At 44.5% G+C, this 15,770-nt stretch overlaps 1 protein-coding gene across 1 annotated transcript in view; it reads right to left on the reverse strand.

The window, feature by feature from the left end:
- ptprea (protein tyrosine phosphatase receptor type Ea) overlaps nt 1–15,770 on the reverse strand; it is a 47,461-nt gene that overhangs the window by 15,833 nt on the left and 15,858 nt on the right. The window contains exon 2 of the mRNA XM_062414353.1: nt 7,324–7,629. The gene's annotated coding sequence lies outside the window, so the exon portion shown is untranslated. The remainder of the gene's footprint in view (nt 1–7,323; nt 7,630–15,770) is intronic.

The raw sequence follows: 15,770 nt of genomic DNA on the forward strand, positions 1-15,770 counted from the left end.
CTCTCTATCTGAGGAGGTCGTCCTCGTTTCACCGCGTCTCTGTCGCTGCTCTCTGCCTTCTGGGAGCTGCAGTGTGTAAACCTGGGCCGGGTTAGCTATTTAAAGGACAGGGCAGTACACTCACAGCCGTGACTGAGGAAATGAAGCTGGGTGTCCATCTGCTCTGAGAGATGTGCGACTGTTTCCCCTGCCATATAACCTAGTTGGACGAGGTGCTCAGTTTTGCTCTTTCTAAACTAAAAACCATTCCTACAGATATCATCCCCCAATCGGACTGTATCACAGTGTGGCCCGAGCGAACGTTTCTATTATTTAAAATAAAACCACAGACACCAGTTTCCTAATGGAGACACATTATTCATTTGATCTGATGGAAACCAGTTTGAAAGAAACACACACTGAATGATATATTTTTGTTTCAATGTGCGTACCACTGTTCCTCTTAATGTGTTGCCATGGTAACCAGGCCATCAATGTGGCACCTGTGGGATGTTGAACAAGAAAAAAAAAAAAGGAAACCCATGATACAGACTCACTAAAAACCTGATATGACTCCATCTTTTGTCTGAGTTTACATGTCCTGAAAAACTGTGATACTGTTACATAAACCTTGGTCCAGGAAAACACACAAAAGCTCTCAGAGCCGATTAAGCAGGTAAAAATGTCATAATACCATAAATGAGAGAATACTGTGCATAGGTTTGACAACTGGATGTTTTTAATTACCTCTGTGTGGGAGGTATTTTCGCACCCATCTATCTGTTTGTCAGCAATAAAACACTGATCGGATTTTCATGGAATTTTGTGGAAGAATGGGACAAAGAAGAACTCATTACATTTTAGGGCAGATCCTGACGAGTTGGCGGATCCAGTTCCTTTAACACCAGGAGATGGATACATATTTTGAAATTTTCACGAATTCATTCATTTTGATGAAATAAAAAGTACCAAAAAACTTAGTTGGCATTAAGTTTTAAGACAAAGCCTCAAGTTCTGATCCAACAATGCACAAAACGAGATGGTATGAACCATGCAGCCCCAGCACATGAAAGACTTGAGTCAACTCACTTCTGTTGAGTTGGGTGTTCAATTTATTACCAAGTGAGAGCAGCTAAAAACTTTTTATTTTATCATCTCAGATAACTTCAGCAGAGAATGAGACCTAGAACCCAACTTTTACCGCCAACTGAAACTCTTCCAATCAGATTAGAGAGCAGTTCAGGCCACGATCAAGCACAAGACTCTGTTTCCTGTCTCCACCTCGCACATATCCACACGCTATTGCAGATCCAACTCAAATTAATAAAGCATGCTGGAGCTATATACATTATTGTTATCAGGAGTAGTTGTAGAAGTGTGTCAAGCTGCAGTGTTTCCCACTAACTCCATCTATAGCCTCATCCCACAGTAACAAATCTACCTCTGCTGCAGAGTTTCTACTTTCTCGACACTCCGGGTTCGTCCCCTCCCGCACTCCGAGCATTGTCATTAATCAATTCCCTGCCTCTGTCCCAGGGCGCCCAGACGCCGTGGCACTGGTAATGACCTTGGAGGCCCGCTGGCTCCGCTCTGCAGCGTCAGCCCTCCACCTCAATGGGAACGAGTGGAGCATCTCCCGCACAGATCTTGGCTGAATGTGCGAGAGAGATGCATATGTGCTTATGGATGCCTCTGATTAGTTTTGCATGCAGAGAAGAAACATTTACGGAATAACAGAACAAAGGAATGTAGAAAAAAACTGGGAGCTGTCAGGTTTAGGCCATAACATCCTGTCAACTCAGATATGACGGCAGCCGTGTTTGACCCTGAAAACTCTGCCATTAGCGGGAGTCCTCAATAGAAATTACAGCTTTGAGCTGGTGCATATTAGTTAAAAAAAAATAACATGCTACTAGATGAGAAGCGATTAATTATAATCCTCTTAAAAACAATCCAGCCATAACTGTAACATTTGAGAGCAGCTCTCATTTGGCATGTAACTTGTTGTCTTCAGCGTTCATGGCATTTATAAGCGACCATCGCATTCCAGTAAGGCATGGAAACCAGTAGTGTCAAATAGTGGCAACAGTCTAATCTGCACAAGCAAACACCACATCTGAGCTTACACATGGTCGGCTGGTTCAAGGGCCATTTGGTCTCTGCTTGCATGGTTGTGTATGTGTAAGACAGTTGTACTTTTAATCACCTCTTGCACTTGCACAAACACACAACATGCACATGTCTCTACACCAGATCTGCTAGCAATTGTCATGAAAAGCAACAACCACTGTCTGTCTGCTCTGCATGAAATACACACATGGACAAATGCAACAGCGGGGGAACATGGGAAATACAGGAACCAGGGCCTGTTTGAGGGCCACCACAGCAGAAATCATTCCCCCAGTAGTCCATCATCTGCAACTAGTGTGTGTGTGTGTGTGTATGTGTGTGTGTGTGAGACAATCTCCACAGTCAGGGTCTAATCATGTCCTCTCAGCCCCTTACACCTCCCAGCCCGACAGCGTTGAACACAGAGGCATCCATCTTTCTCTCCCCCCTGATACCTCTGGGATTTACCACCGTCCCTTCTTTCAATTATTCAGAGGCAAAGCAATTACGGCCAGGAATCCGAGCCATCGACGGCCATCGTAATGAACGGCAGCTGGGCTGAAAATGACGAAACCAGTGTTGTGACACTTCCCATTATCACCCAGCGCCCTGTGATTACCGGCACCCGGCGACGAGCAGGTACTGGCGTGTGTGTGTGTGACGTGTAGAGAGAACGAGGGATAAGAAGAAGAAATGATTTGAATAAAACTGACATATGGGAAATTTATAGCTGGGTGATGGAGCTATAGTGATGGACTAAATAGATTTAATAGTTCTTAGTGACGTCATGAGCTGAGTTCCTGTCGGATCCATTTAGGATCCTGTTTTTGTCCATTATGGCAATTGTTAAGATTTCTAAAAAGTGTTTACCAGCAGTTTCTCTGATTTTAGGTCATATTTATCCCAAATTGTTCCAGTATATTGGATTTTAAGTAACTATTTGATGCAATAAAACAGGGACACACATTATGATGAACAGGACCTGGCAACCGCAGCTCTATTGATCAATAGAAACTGTGCAGACTCGTATCTGGAAGCAAATGGATCCACTAATACTACTCTCACTCCGATCAGTAAATCGTTATCATCAGCTAACGTCGTAATGGACAAAAATATACAGAAATCCAGGAAACCAAATTTCCCTTTAAATGTGTCAGCTTTTTAAAATCAAGATGCTTTATAATTTGACAAATATTGACTCTAATGGAGGGAGTTTATAATGTGTGGGTACTTTTCAGTGCATCTACTGACAGGAAACCATGCACAAACAGGCTATTAGCCATTTAGTAACCACAATGTTTCTGAACGTAAGCCTCTGGAATTACATAAACTCAGTTTACACATCAGGACAAACCGGAAACAATAAATAAAACGATGACTGGTTGTCACATTATGGGTAAATCACTACTTAAATGGATTACATTAGGTTTGTTTTGAAGTTTTATGGTCACTCAAAAGGATTAGACAGATTCAAATGCAGTTCCATGCAGAATCATAACAGCTGAGTCAGATGCCGTCTGGAGGCTTGATCTGAGACTATTACAACCAACCAGACTGTCTCCCCTGAGAATGGCTCATTTATCTGTCATGTTATTCAGGCGGAGGAATAACAGGCCATTGACAAAGAAGCGGGACAAAGAAACGCACTTCACTTAAATGAAATCACTCAAAATAAATCGCCGTGTCTTTGCCTGTAATGATGACAATCCACAAAGTTTCTCTGCTGGCATTAGATTTATTTAACTTCAGCGCGACACGAGAACAGCAGCTGAATAGACTCACCCACAGAAAGGCACAGGGAAACAGGGGGATCTTGTTTAAACCCATTTTGTTTTCAGACATAGACAACTGCACTCTGCACAGGACAGACAAGATCTATAGCCCAAAATATCCTTTCATTCCCTGAGAGGAGGGCGGAGGGGGCCAGCGGTGGAGAAACGAGTGATAAGCACCGCTGCTGGAGAACAAAAAGCCACTTCACTCTGAGGGAGGAAAAAAAGAGAGGGAAGAGGAGATGTGGGACCACGAGGGATGAGTGAGCAGGCCCACGCTGCCTGTGCTGCTCTGCAGAGATACAGCGGGACCCGTCTGTCTGCCCGGTGCTGACGCAGCCTATAAAAACCCACCTGTGACGCTGTAAAATAAAAAGGGAATACGAGGACTCCGTCTCCCGGTTCTTGAAATGTCCAGAGATATAGAGCTATAGCTGCCAAAGCAAAAAAGAATAACAACGCCTTTGTGCTTCCTATCACACTGCCAGAAACACCAAGCCTGACAAGCAAGTATAAAATCAAAAACAACAGCTGTTTTCCCTACTGGAAGCGAAATCAGGAGCTGTGTTGCCCCAAACACATTTTTTACAATCCTTTCTCAGGCCCTGCAGAGCACATTGCGAGCAGTACCTTGTTGATTAAGCTCGTGTGACGTTGCTGTTTGCTCTTTGCTGAATTCTAAAGGAATATGAGTCATGCAGCGACGTCCTGGGCACCATGGTGAGCCCCATTGTGCTTCCCCATAAGCAGGCTTATTGCAAGAATGAGAAAGCACACATACGCAGAACATACCGAGAGCAAGTTACGAAAGTCTCGGGGAACTCGCTGCCCTCTTGGAAAAAGGAAGTACAACATCCAGTCTTCACACGCACACGCACACACACACACACACACACACACACACACACACACACACACACTGCAGCCAAGAAAGGCCTTCATGCTGGGGGAGACCCGTCCCACCTTAATAGCTCCTGACAGAGGCAGAGGCATGAAAGGGCATGAGAAATCCTGGACATACACACCAGCCAGGAGGAGGACAAGGCGATGACATATTGGGTGTCACGAAAAATTTCAGCAGCAGCGAAGCCGATCCAGGAGCGAGAGAGGTAACTCGAGGGGCAAGATATCAGCTCTGCTAACGTCTTTATCTATAACCGCCTTCAGACAGAAACTCCGGAAAACAGCAAATAAGATTAAGACATTTGCTAGAGTTTCATATATGAAGACAGCAGCAGGAGATTGTGCGGATTAGACGTGTTTCGAGACAACAGGAAACTTTCAGGCGGGCAGTGGCTTGTGGGTAGAGCATGCAGGAGGCAGGGGGAGATCATGTGTTTTTGTTTACAGCAGGTCAACAAACATGGCGGCCTCCGTAGAGAGGAACCGCTCCCGATGTAAATATAAAGGTGGCCATTCTAGGGTAAAGAAACACTGTTTAGATGAAACACACCAGTGAGAACATCGCTAGGATTATTTTATATTCAGTTTCTGCCAATAGATCCCTTTCACCTTAATCTTACTCACTCTACCTTTAAAGGGAAATTTCCAGACTTGAGTGCATGTCTGCAAGCAGCTTATGAGCTGAAACAGAAAACTTAACAGTGGAGCTAATTTCATAATATTTGCCTGTTTCACAACAAGGACGTGGCAGATTGGGGTCACTGGATTGAGGTTTCCAGTGTTTCAAAGTCACACCTTACATAATCCGATTTTTCCTGCCAGCACATCCATGCAAGTGAAAACAAGACCTTGTGTGCAAATAACTTAACTCCCAGGTCGGTTGAGGAGCTACCAGGGACTGCAGCAATATGCAAAGTATAAATACAATGGAGGTGAAAAAGTCGTTTTCTGAGGAGTCAAGAGGGTAAAACAACTTCCACGCAAGAAAAACAAATGTCCTGGCTGTTGTGAAAATACTTGAAAAGTTCATTTAAAACATGATAGTGTCCTCGACCCTTCTCCTCTCACTAGAACTCTGTGAAAACGTCACGTTCTACCGAGCTGACTTTTGCGATGTGCAATCTGGGTCACACTCCTAATAAAAGCTACTGTACTTGCGCATAGTTCCTTGGGTGTGTGTAAGGCTGTGTGACTGCATGCCTCGGTGTAGGTATGTGTGTGTGTGTTTCTGCAGTGTAAGCACATGCTGTCCTCCATCTGCTCTTAGATAGAGACCGTTTCCTTTCCTGTGCGGCCAGCCAACCAGCCTTCCTGTGCCGCTCGGCTCCGGAGGGGAAATGGGAGCAAGACTCGCAACACACTCCTGAAAAAACCCTGGATAAGATACGCTCCACACGCAGACACGGACGCGGCAAAGACAGGCAGCGATTTCGGTCGCACACATTTTTCAACACAAACAACTCACGCAAGCGGCTCCTCCGTCTACTGTACGCTGCCTTTGTCCTCGCTTTATCGTGATCTCACACCTCCGTAACTCATGAAACCGCTTGGTGGGGACTCAAATATTTGACACAACAATGAAGGTGGTTGTTAAATGGAGGAAGTGAAAAACAGGGTGTCGAGGGGCGTTTTGCAGCTGTTAAACCACTAAATATGAATTGAAATTGCTATAAGCCACTGAGCATTGGCTTGTAATAACAAGAATTATGCTCACTCATTGATTGTTTTAGTTAGGATTTACTTCCACTTGTCTGCTTTTGATAATAAGCTGCTTTCACTGATATCTGGAGAATCTCCTGACCTTCTCCTGAGGGGCTGTATGCTAGAATGCAAATGTGACAGGCTCCGGGCTTTCCTGAGTTTCTCCAGTCAACCAATGGGTTAATACTCAGATCATGTCCGAGTGAGCTCCTGTGAGATCCTAGTAGGAAGCTAGTCTGCAGTCGTAATTATTTTGGTCGATATAAATGTCCCAACATCCTTTTTGGAGTAAAAGCCTCTGTGATGTTAACAGAAGTATCATGGGAACGGCGACTGCACTTAAGTCTTTGGTTGAGGCTAGAGGGAGAAAATGCAAATGCTTTCTTTTTATAGGGCACCACAAAATGAGTACAACAACTAATCAACACAAGGTCTCTCAGGATCCAAATATCAGCACAAACTACAGCACTGAGTCCAAATCCCACCCACACACAAACCATTTCATATTCCAAACATTACCTCTGGTTTAAATAAGCTGCACCCTGCACAGTTAAATTAATGTTGTTTTCACTACTCTGCCCTTGGTTGTGCAGTTTTCGGTTCTTTACACCATAGTTACACTTCCTGTTCCTCAGTCCTCTCCACCAGGTGACCGAGACGACAAACTGGGGAAAAACATCAACAGTTTGAGGAAGTGAATTCCTGCAGAAAATGTGCTGGGATCTAGAGATATAAAGGTTCATCAATGTGTAAAGAAACAAGAAAAGTTGTCTCCACCTGAAGAGCCCGGGAGACTAGCTGACCACAGTGAATAGATTCCTGCCGTGTTGTGTATGCAGGCCGCGGTGTGCTGGATTACCTGGATGAGCGTTGATTCAATGTGTGCTGATTCTCAGATCCATAACAGCCGGTCACATGGTGCTGACCGAGTCCAGCGGTCACATTGTCGTCATCGTCTTCGGTGAGAGGTTTGGACCGAGGGCGGAGGTGGTGGTGATGGGGGGAGGAGGGGGGGGCGAGCTCTGCCTCTGAGCTCAGGGAGGAGAGACGATCCCTGGGATCCGGGTGGCGATGAATTATGGGCCTTCGCTTCCAGCGGCTCAGCAGTCTGCCTGAAGTAGAGCTGCGCTGCGAGTCTCGAGGGAACGCTGCTCACCACCTTTAGCTTTAACAAGAGTGAGAAAGACAGACAGCATGTTAGATGATTAATAACACGGCAAAGGAGAGGAGCCGGACAGGGAGGGGCAGCGGGAGGAAGGGTAAGGTGTGATGTAGTTCCTGCCAGTGGAGCAGCATAGACTGTCTGTACTCTTCATACATGAGGAGGCTGTTAAGCTTTGAGGGAAATTCAGAAAGTCGTCCTCAGTGTCGAGATGGTGGAGATGGGACAAAGTCTGAGAAGGGGCCCCAGGGTGATATGCAGATGGTTGCAAAATGTAACCATGGTGAAGAAAAAGACTTTAAATTAGTTGAGCAGTTCAGTGGGTTTATTTTTCTTTTTTGGGGGGGGGGCTGGGCTTTTATAGTGCGCCTGCAATGCAAATTAGTCCTCTACATCCAGCAGCCACTGAATCAGAGTGTAAGTCACTTTGCATCCAGGATAACCTCATTTACAAACTAAGATATTTAGTTTTTTTTGATATATCTACATCCGCTCAGATTCACTGCAGATTTTTTTAAATATCAAACCTATTTTTCTCACATTATGAACATATCCATTTTGATCCCTGCAAAATGTAGGTCTGTTTACATGAGGAAATACTGGTGCATGCTGTGCTCAAGCTCTAGTAGAGATTGCAGGTTGGTGCCATCTAATATATAATCCCTGCTATTACCCAGGGGAGGCCTTAAAGGCGGGTGTAGGGGGGAGGAGGGAGGGGGGTGAGAAGGAGCACAATTTATCTACCTGGGAAGGCTGAGCCGCCAAAGAGTCTGGAAACCTCATCTGTAAAAACCTCGTACGTGCAGTTTCTACCTTTCACTAAAGGATTCTGGGTGAAAACTCTCACAAGCAAGTCGAGCTGACACCGTGTCCGAACCCGGAAATTTACAAGTCTCACAAGTCGTCTCTTCTCTGCTCTTACTACATTGACATTTTTAGAGGTGCAAGGTTTTTCGCCTGACAAGCAGCGGGAAGCGTGCCGACCGGTTGCTATGGCGACGCTCGTCTAGCCGAGCAGAGGGAAAGGTGGTGGTGGGGGGGGGCTAACCCTCCTTATTTCTCTTTGCTCTGTGACATCCCAGAAAATGAGGCGTCATGCTTGAGGATTTCCATGACACCCAAAATAACGGCATGAGAGTCAGAGGCCGTGCTCAGAAAGCAGAATGAAGTGGAATGGAGATGGAGACTGTATATATATAAAAAGAAGATAATGTTGTTTAACCTGCAAACAGTTTCAAATCTAATTTCCTGGAAAGCACTGCGAGGCAGCTCACACACAGTATCATCTCAACTTCATAAATAATAGAAGGCCTGACAGTGTGGAATCAGATCAAGCAAAACTATTGAATAATAGAAGAACCTTCCTGTAATGCAATCGAAGGCAGAGCATCCCGCCCGAGAACCTCAAAAGAAAGCACAGGAACAAATCAAAGCTGATAAATGCGGTTTGTGTGTGTATAATCTAGTTCTGTGGGGAACGAGCTGCCGTCCACCTTCACAGGGTCAACACACACGTGGCCCCTCACAGCACTGGACCGGGCCGCGCAGCCAACTGCTGCTATGGTGACAGATTCACCCAAGCCAGCGAACTGCAAACTTTGAAAAGGTTTGAAAAGATGGATGTGGGAGGTAAGAACATTTTTTTACAGGCTTTTACTTGTCGAACAGGCGGATACTTGTTGAGATTCATAATTTTAAGAGAAAACACCCAACTCCTACTGTCCATTGCTGCAGCTCCTCTTCTAAGTCTCTGTCTCTTTAGACCAAACACACAACAAATTGTATGTCAAACCACAGCAAAGAAAAGTCAGGCAGACTGGTAGATCTATATGTGCTTGTCATTAAGAACATACAAGAAGGGGGAGATCCTAATATTGATAAGATTCATTAAGTCTACAGTCAAACCTAACAGCAATATACCACACACAGACACACAAACACACACACACACACACACACACATACACACAGAAGAGCCAAATCATCTCTGGAAAAGCTTTTGATCCCTGTGCCCTGGCAGGCCAGATGCTGCATCTGTGCGATTGTGTCTATGTTGCAACTTCGTAGAAGTTTTGTTGCATCTGTGCAGCCTCTCAGTTCCTCAACCGAAGGTCCGAGGAACTGTCCTCGTACAACATGTGGACTTTTGCAGGTGAAATTTTCCAAAAAACAAACAGAACACACATGCTCCAAAACTCCCACACAGCTGTTATTTCCCCAACAAGCCCCAAAGCTCAGCTGGAAATACATAGTACCAAGGTGACAAATACCAGCTCAAAGACAGATGAGGACCTCAATCCCATATATGCAAACACACACACACACACATGCACACACACACAAGCACGTATTCGCACGCACACGCCGCTCTTTGACTTGTCCACCTTTCCAGGGTTGTGGTCAATCAGATTACAGCATCATACTGAGATCTCCAAGTGCAGCGACACAAATCCATTTAAAGAGATAAGCTGTGAGGGCAATTGCAACCGTACGTACACACACGCGCACACACACACCCACGCACGCACACACAAACACACACACAGTCAGAGAGATGTTGCTATCAAGCCCTGACATCTGGACTACACTGTGTATACAGATGTTCTCTCTGACCTGCCAGTGTGTGTCACTTCCAACAACACAATGCCTTCGAAAATAATCCCCCCTGGATATCTCCAGGGGGGTTACGAGATCAGACTGACCATCTAAAATAACTATTGATGATTCATTAAAAGCTAAAGTTAAGGAAAAATAAAGTTGTTCAAACATGTAAAAACTGCTTCATTTCACTTTGCCATGCTCTGATAAAAATGCTGTTTTGTAGAATATGTGATAAAGGGGGTGCATTCAATCAATATTCTTCTGTATTCAAAAACTGCTGAGAGATACAGACTCAAACTAAATGTGAGAGCATTACTATTTTCTAAATGCTGCGTGATGGAAAATAATAGAACACGCAGTAATGAGACGATGCTGCATTTTTTACCAACAGGCTTTAATTAGAGCAGCAAAGCGGCGGCAGTGAGTGTCACATGTAGAAGTGAGAATAGAGGAAAGGCTCAGTGTGACTGAGCTGGATTGGCTATTCACATGAATGTTTAACTCCGTATAAGAAATCCCCCCCGGTGGCTGGCCACAGTCCAGGTCATAAATCCTGCTTTCTCCTTGACAGTTTTTAGGACTTGGACCAAACTAAAAAGTCAAAGTATATCGTTGATACATGCTCTCTGTCATTTTCGATATCACACAGTTATTTCCGGTAGGTTTGGTCTAATATAGTTATTTGATGCTTTAAAAAGAGGGTGAAGCACCATGATTGACAGCTGAGACTGACTTGTGATTGTTCGGCGGGACACTGGCTCCATATGCGCATGATGGTATCTCTCAACATCCTCGAAGATCATTTGGTTTAATTTAGCAGAGGGAGGAAGAAAAGACACATGTCGTCCATCTTCATATACTATGCTGCGGTCTATGGTGCTTAGAGGCAAACCTGAAATTGACAGAAACCAGCCCCTCTATAAAACTGCAGCTGCTCAAATTAGAATGGATAGAAATGCTAGGACACAAGTGCATGCAGGTGTACTTTATTTTTTTATGATCAGATGTGAAAAGAGCCCCATCCCTGAGGAGCCGTGCGCACATCGTGAGCTTAATGTTCCAGAGCGAGAGGACAGCCGGCAACAAGGAGTGTGATTTTGTTTGTTTGAGTCTCCCTCGCCTGTACCCCTCACTTCCAAAACACACCCGTGTATCTTGGTATCCACGACTGAGTGAGGGACTGGCCCTTAGCCAAAGCAAGCAGGATGTGAATGTGATAATATCGTACAGAAGCTCTTCCAAACTTGGCAATCGCTGTGATAATCAAATATCAGGAAATTTCCTAAAGGGCCCAGGCAGGACTGGATCATTTATAGACTGTGACTGTGACGGACTACATCAATAGAGCTGTTTATTTAGTTTGCAGCTAAATGAGAAGGCTGATTAAATACTCACCTGTGGCTCTGTTGGATCAATAACTAATAGAGTGATGGAATAAGCCTCTGCAATGAAAGAAATGTCCTTAATCCAACAATGATGAAAAATCGCTGCTCAGACCAGGTGAAAATCTTAGACTTCTGCTAATTTAACATGGACAATAACTTGCTAAACTAAGAAGATGAACTAGGAATGTATCAATGCACCGTATGCCGTACACACTTATTGGTCCTATATGTTCTTGTTGTTTTACCCCTTTTTGTGTTGCAGCCTCTGGCTAGAGTTTAAAGAAGTTTATAGTCTGATGTAGATGAGTGATAAATGTGTTTTAATGTTGACTCAGGGTCGTCATTTTAATTTGGGTTGTTACTTAAAAAGGGTTTACATGCTCCAATCTTCAGAAAACACATCACTTTCCTCAAACTGTCCATTGGTGCATCTTTTAGCTCCTGTCTCTTTAAGACTTCCCCTTCTCATGTAGCCCAGACTGCTCTGAATGGCCCACTGCCTCACTCTGATGTGATTGGTCCACTGCTTCTAGCGTGTGTGGTAAATGTTGGCCTCCGCTTTCACTTTACCTTGGTTTGTAACCAGACAAGCCATTATCTGTGCATTACGCAAATGTTTGGAATCACGATGTCACGTGACACATGTTGAAGTATCGGCCGGACTGACGAGGTGTTCCAGGAAATAAGGATCAATGTGAAGGAGAAAACCTCCCTTTACTTTGGGCTATTTAACTTTACAGAGCTTTTACATACACGAAACAATCTACAAAACAGTATTGGGAAAAGGAAAAACTGAAAAAACAGCGTGGGGGAGTCCCCTCCTGTTTTCCATCGTCCTATGGAACATGAAGTCGCCTGTATACTGCTTCAGTTGAACAATAACAGCCAAGATGATCAGTCTGGATAGCTCGTCAAACCGCTTCTAAGTCCCAGCCCCATGATTTACAGCTGGCCAGGGGCCTTAGAAAAAACCCCGGATCCTTATGACAGCAGCGTGTAAAAACAGACGTTATTCAGCCTTCAATCCGAAAATCCCATATACATCCCCTCTGTGCTGGTGTCTCTCTTCCCTTCCTCCTCTCACATCCTCTCCCAGAGCTTATTCTCCCAGTTCAGACAGAATGGGGTTAGGATTAAACAAGTCCCGAGCCGAGGATTCCCCTGCAACACTTAAACTCCACGAACCCCACCTGGTAAATATTCATGATGGTGAAATAGTGGCATTCCAGGACAAGTGTTGAGACACAAACATCTCCTCCTCGCGTTGGCAAGTTCAACTCTTCTCTAATACATACACAAAGACACAAACCCACGCGCAGAGACTGACATTAATGGCCACGTAAGAAACATGTACACCCACACAAAAGGGAAAAAAAGAAAAAGCCCAGTGGATTTCTCAAGCAATGTGTGTGTATATCTGGCTCCAGCCCAAGGCTACTTGTCTTGTCTGTCTGCGCAACCTTGTCTGGGAATGGAGAAGTTTCACACTTAACAAAGAGAGAGCCCGTGAACGCCTCCAATTCGTTCTTTCCAAAAAAGTGGAAGCCAGAGTGAGGAATCAAAACCCAAATTGAGCTGTGGTTTGTCACTGTGCTTTTTCACAGAAATGGGTGGATTTATCTTCTCCGGATCACTGCTACAGAAAAGGTCAGACTGGCTCTTTGGCTGATTAACAAACATCAAACTCCCAAAAATGTAACACTTCAAGAGGGCGCACTCAAAACTTCCACCACGCTGTCTCTCTTCTACACATAAACCTAGCACCTTCTGGCTACTGGTCAGGAAGACTGCTCGCAGCTGACTCACACACACACACACACACTCGCTGTCCGAAAGCAGGAAGAGAAACAGCTTGCATCATATCCTGTGTGTGAGCTGCGGGTTCACAGCCAAACATGAGGGGAATAAAATTAGCTGGACTGTGAGAACTAGAAAGAGATATAGAGCGCAGGGGCCACTCTAGCACCCGACACATAAAAAATAATAGACAAAAGGATACAGGAGAGCGGGAGCCATAAATTCAACTGCTCCGGAGGCACCGTCTCACTGTCGCATGTGAACACTGCCTGGACTAACACACATAACGCGGTTTGCTCAGCGTTGGCTCAGTTGTGTTGCACATTAAGCCAGATTAGAAAAAGGAAATGCCTCACTGAAAAACTGCATATGACCTAGAATATTTATTGTGGGTGTGTCTCGCAATCGTAATCCAAGTATTAGCTGTTTCTAAAATTGCTCGTTCTGTAATAAACAGTGAGAAATAGCAGAGCACAGCTGACACAGTGGCTTTTACTGTTTCATTCTAACAAGTGTGGCACAATTAAAAGTCTTCTGTTGGATCATCCATTTTTTGGGGGGGATTCATGCTCTTGATGTATGTACAGGATGAGTTCTGTTGTGCATATCAGTCTTTCATTATTGCCTATAAACAATAACCTTAGAAAATCTATATAATAAATGCCACAAAACATTGTTTCTATTTGAAATAATCCATAATGTATCATTTGTGTTATAGAATATGAATTTGATGTCGTCATTATCCGTCCTTAATGTTTTGTTTTCAATCGACTTTTTAAAAAGGGATTAATTGCTCTTCCTAATTGCTGATGGGAAAGTATCATATCATGTGAACAGCATGAACAGCAATTACAGGTGTAGCCGCAAAAAACAGTGACATATTCTTGCTGCACACACAGATTGCACATCGAGCAGGTACGGAGCTGTATTAGTATTCAACAAATGTCGGGCTTGTGTGTTTAACATTCACCCTCTTTTTAGATTCTGCTCTCCGCCGTCTCCTGAGGGAAATATGTGGCTCTTCAGCTGTTAAATGTTCCACTATGTCCAACAGCAATAACTTTATCTCCGCTGTTTGAGGCTGGGCAGGTGGTTTATCACAGCAGGGTTTTTTATCTCTATGGAAGATCACAGCTGCGATGGAAAATGATGAGAATTTAAAGAGAATCAAAAGAGGGAAGTTGCAGGCTGGATAGTGAAATGTTAAAGATTTGTCAATACAAGTGTAGTGTAGGGGGTAGGTGGCCTTAAACAGACAGCAGCTTAATCGAAGAGTTTCAGACAGAGGCTTAACAGAGGGGCTGCAGCGATGATCAGCATGAGGAGAGCAATGCATCTGAATATCAGAGCATTTAAACCTTTTCAAGTAATAAATCTGTGACCATGAATATGAGCAAAACATGTCTTCTTTGCCATCAATTCCCGTTTGGATAGTGATAGCTCCAATCTGTCCGACTGCAGCTGTAATCCTTTAAATTAATCTTGGCGATATCACAGTCACTGAACTGTGATCTCAAGACCGCAGCTCCCAAATACTCCCTTGAAGAAAACATGCCCCAGCTGATCTACAGGCAGGGCTGTCCACATAACGTAAATACTGCAATCTCATCATCAGACAGAGGGGAACTGGAGCCCCACACCCTGCCCTTCTTCCAGGAAACAGTCATGTAAATAATCTGTAAATACTGTAAATAAAAATACTGCAGGAGCGACTGACGTGTAACGTGAAACAAACCGAAGGCCGAAGCTTGGAGGGCAAACGGATCCGATTTGAAGGCCTGGTAGCTGATGCACTGACCACAATTTTCGATATTTCTAAAAATGTGAGTTGAGATGGAATTGCATCTCCTGCTGCAGACGATCAAGGCCGAGGGGATTGAGTCTGGCTCTCCCGGGGAAAGCATTACCGTCCGCCACATTTCAAACAATGTCAATAACGGGATTTCTCCATGGATCGCTAGTTATCCAGAGGCTGCGATTACAGACGCAAATACCACGGTGTGTTGTTTCAATCTATTTCCTCGGAGTGTTACAGCGAGCCTGGGGGGAAATCACTCCTCCGACAGCTGAGAAAGAGGCCGTGCTGTTGCACTCCATCTTGAACAGGTAACAGGAAATTGGCCATTCAGCACATCATCTACAGAAGCTGCTCCAGTCAGCCAATGGACTGATGGATGGCACGTCACACTCGAACCACGACACCATTGATTTTTCTTCTTACACAACCCAAAACTGCTGATTCAAGATAATGTCACGTTTTATTTTTTTAGGCCTCACTGTGATGATACATGTAGCCCATGAAGCAGATAAACGAGACCAGGCAGCATGGACAGGTAGGATGTATTTCCAGGTCATGATTCA

The sequence above is a fragment of the Platichthys flesus genome, chromosome 20, assembly GCF_949316205.1.
Source record: "Platichthys flesus chromosome 20, fPlaFle2.1, whole genome shotgun sequence".
In the NCBI taxonomy this organism is placed as follows: Eukaryota; Metazoa; Chordata; class Actinopteri; order Pleuronectiformes; family Pleuronectidae; genus Platichthys; species Platichthys flesus.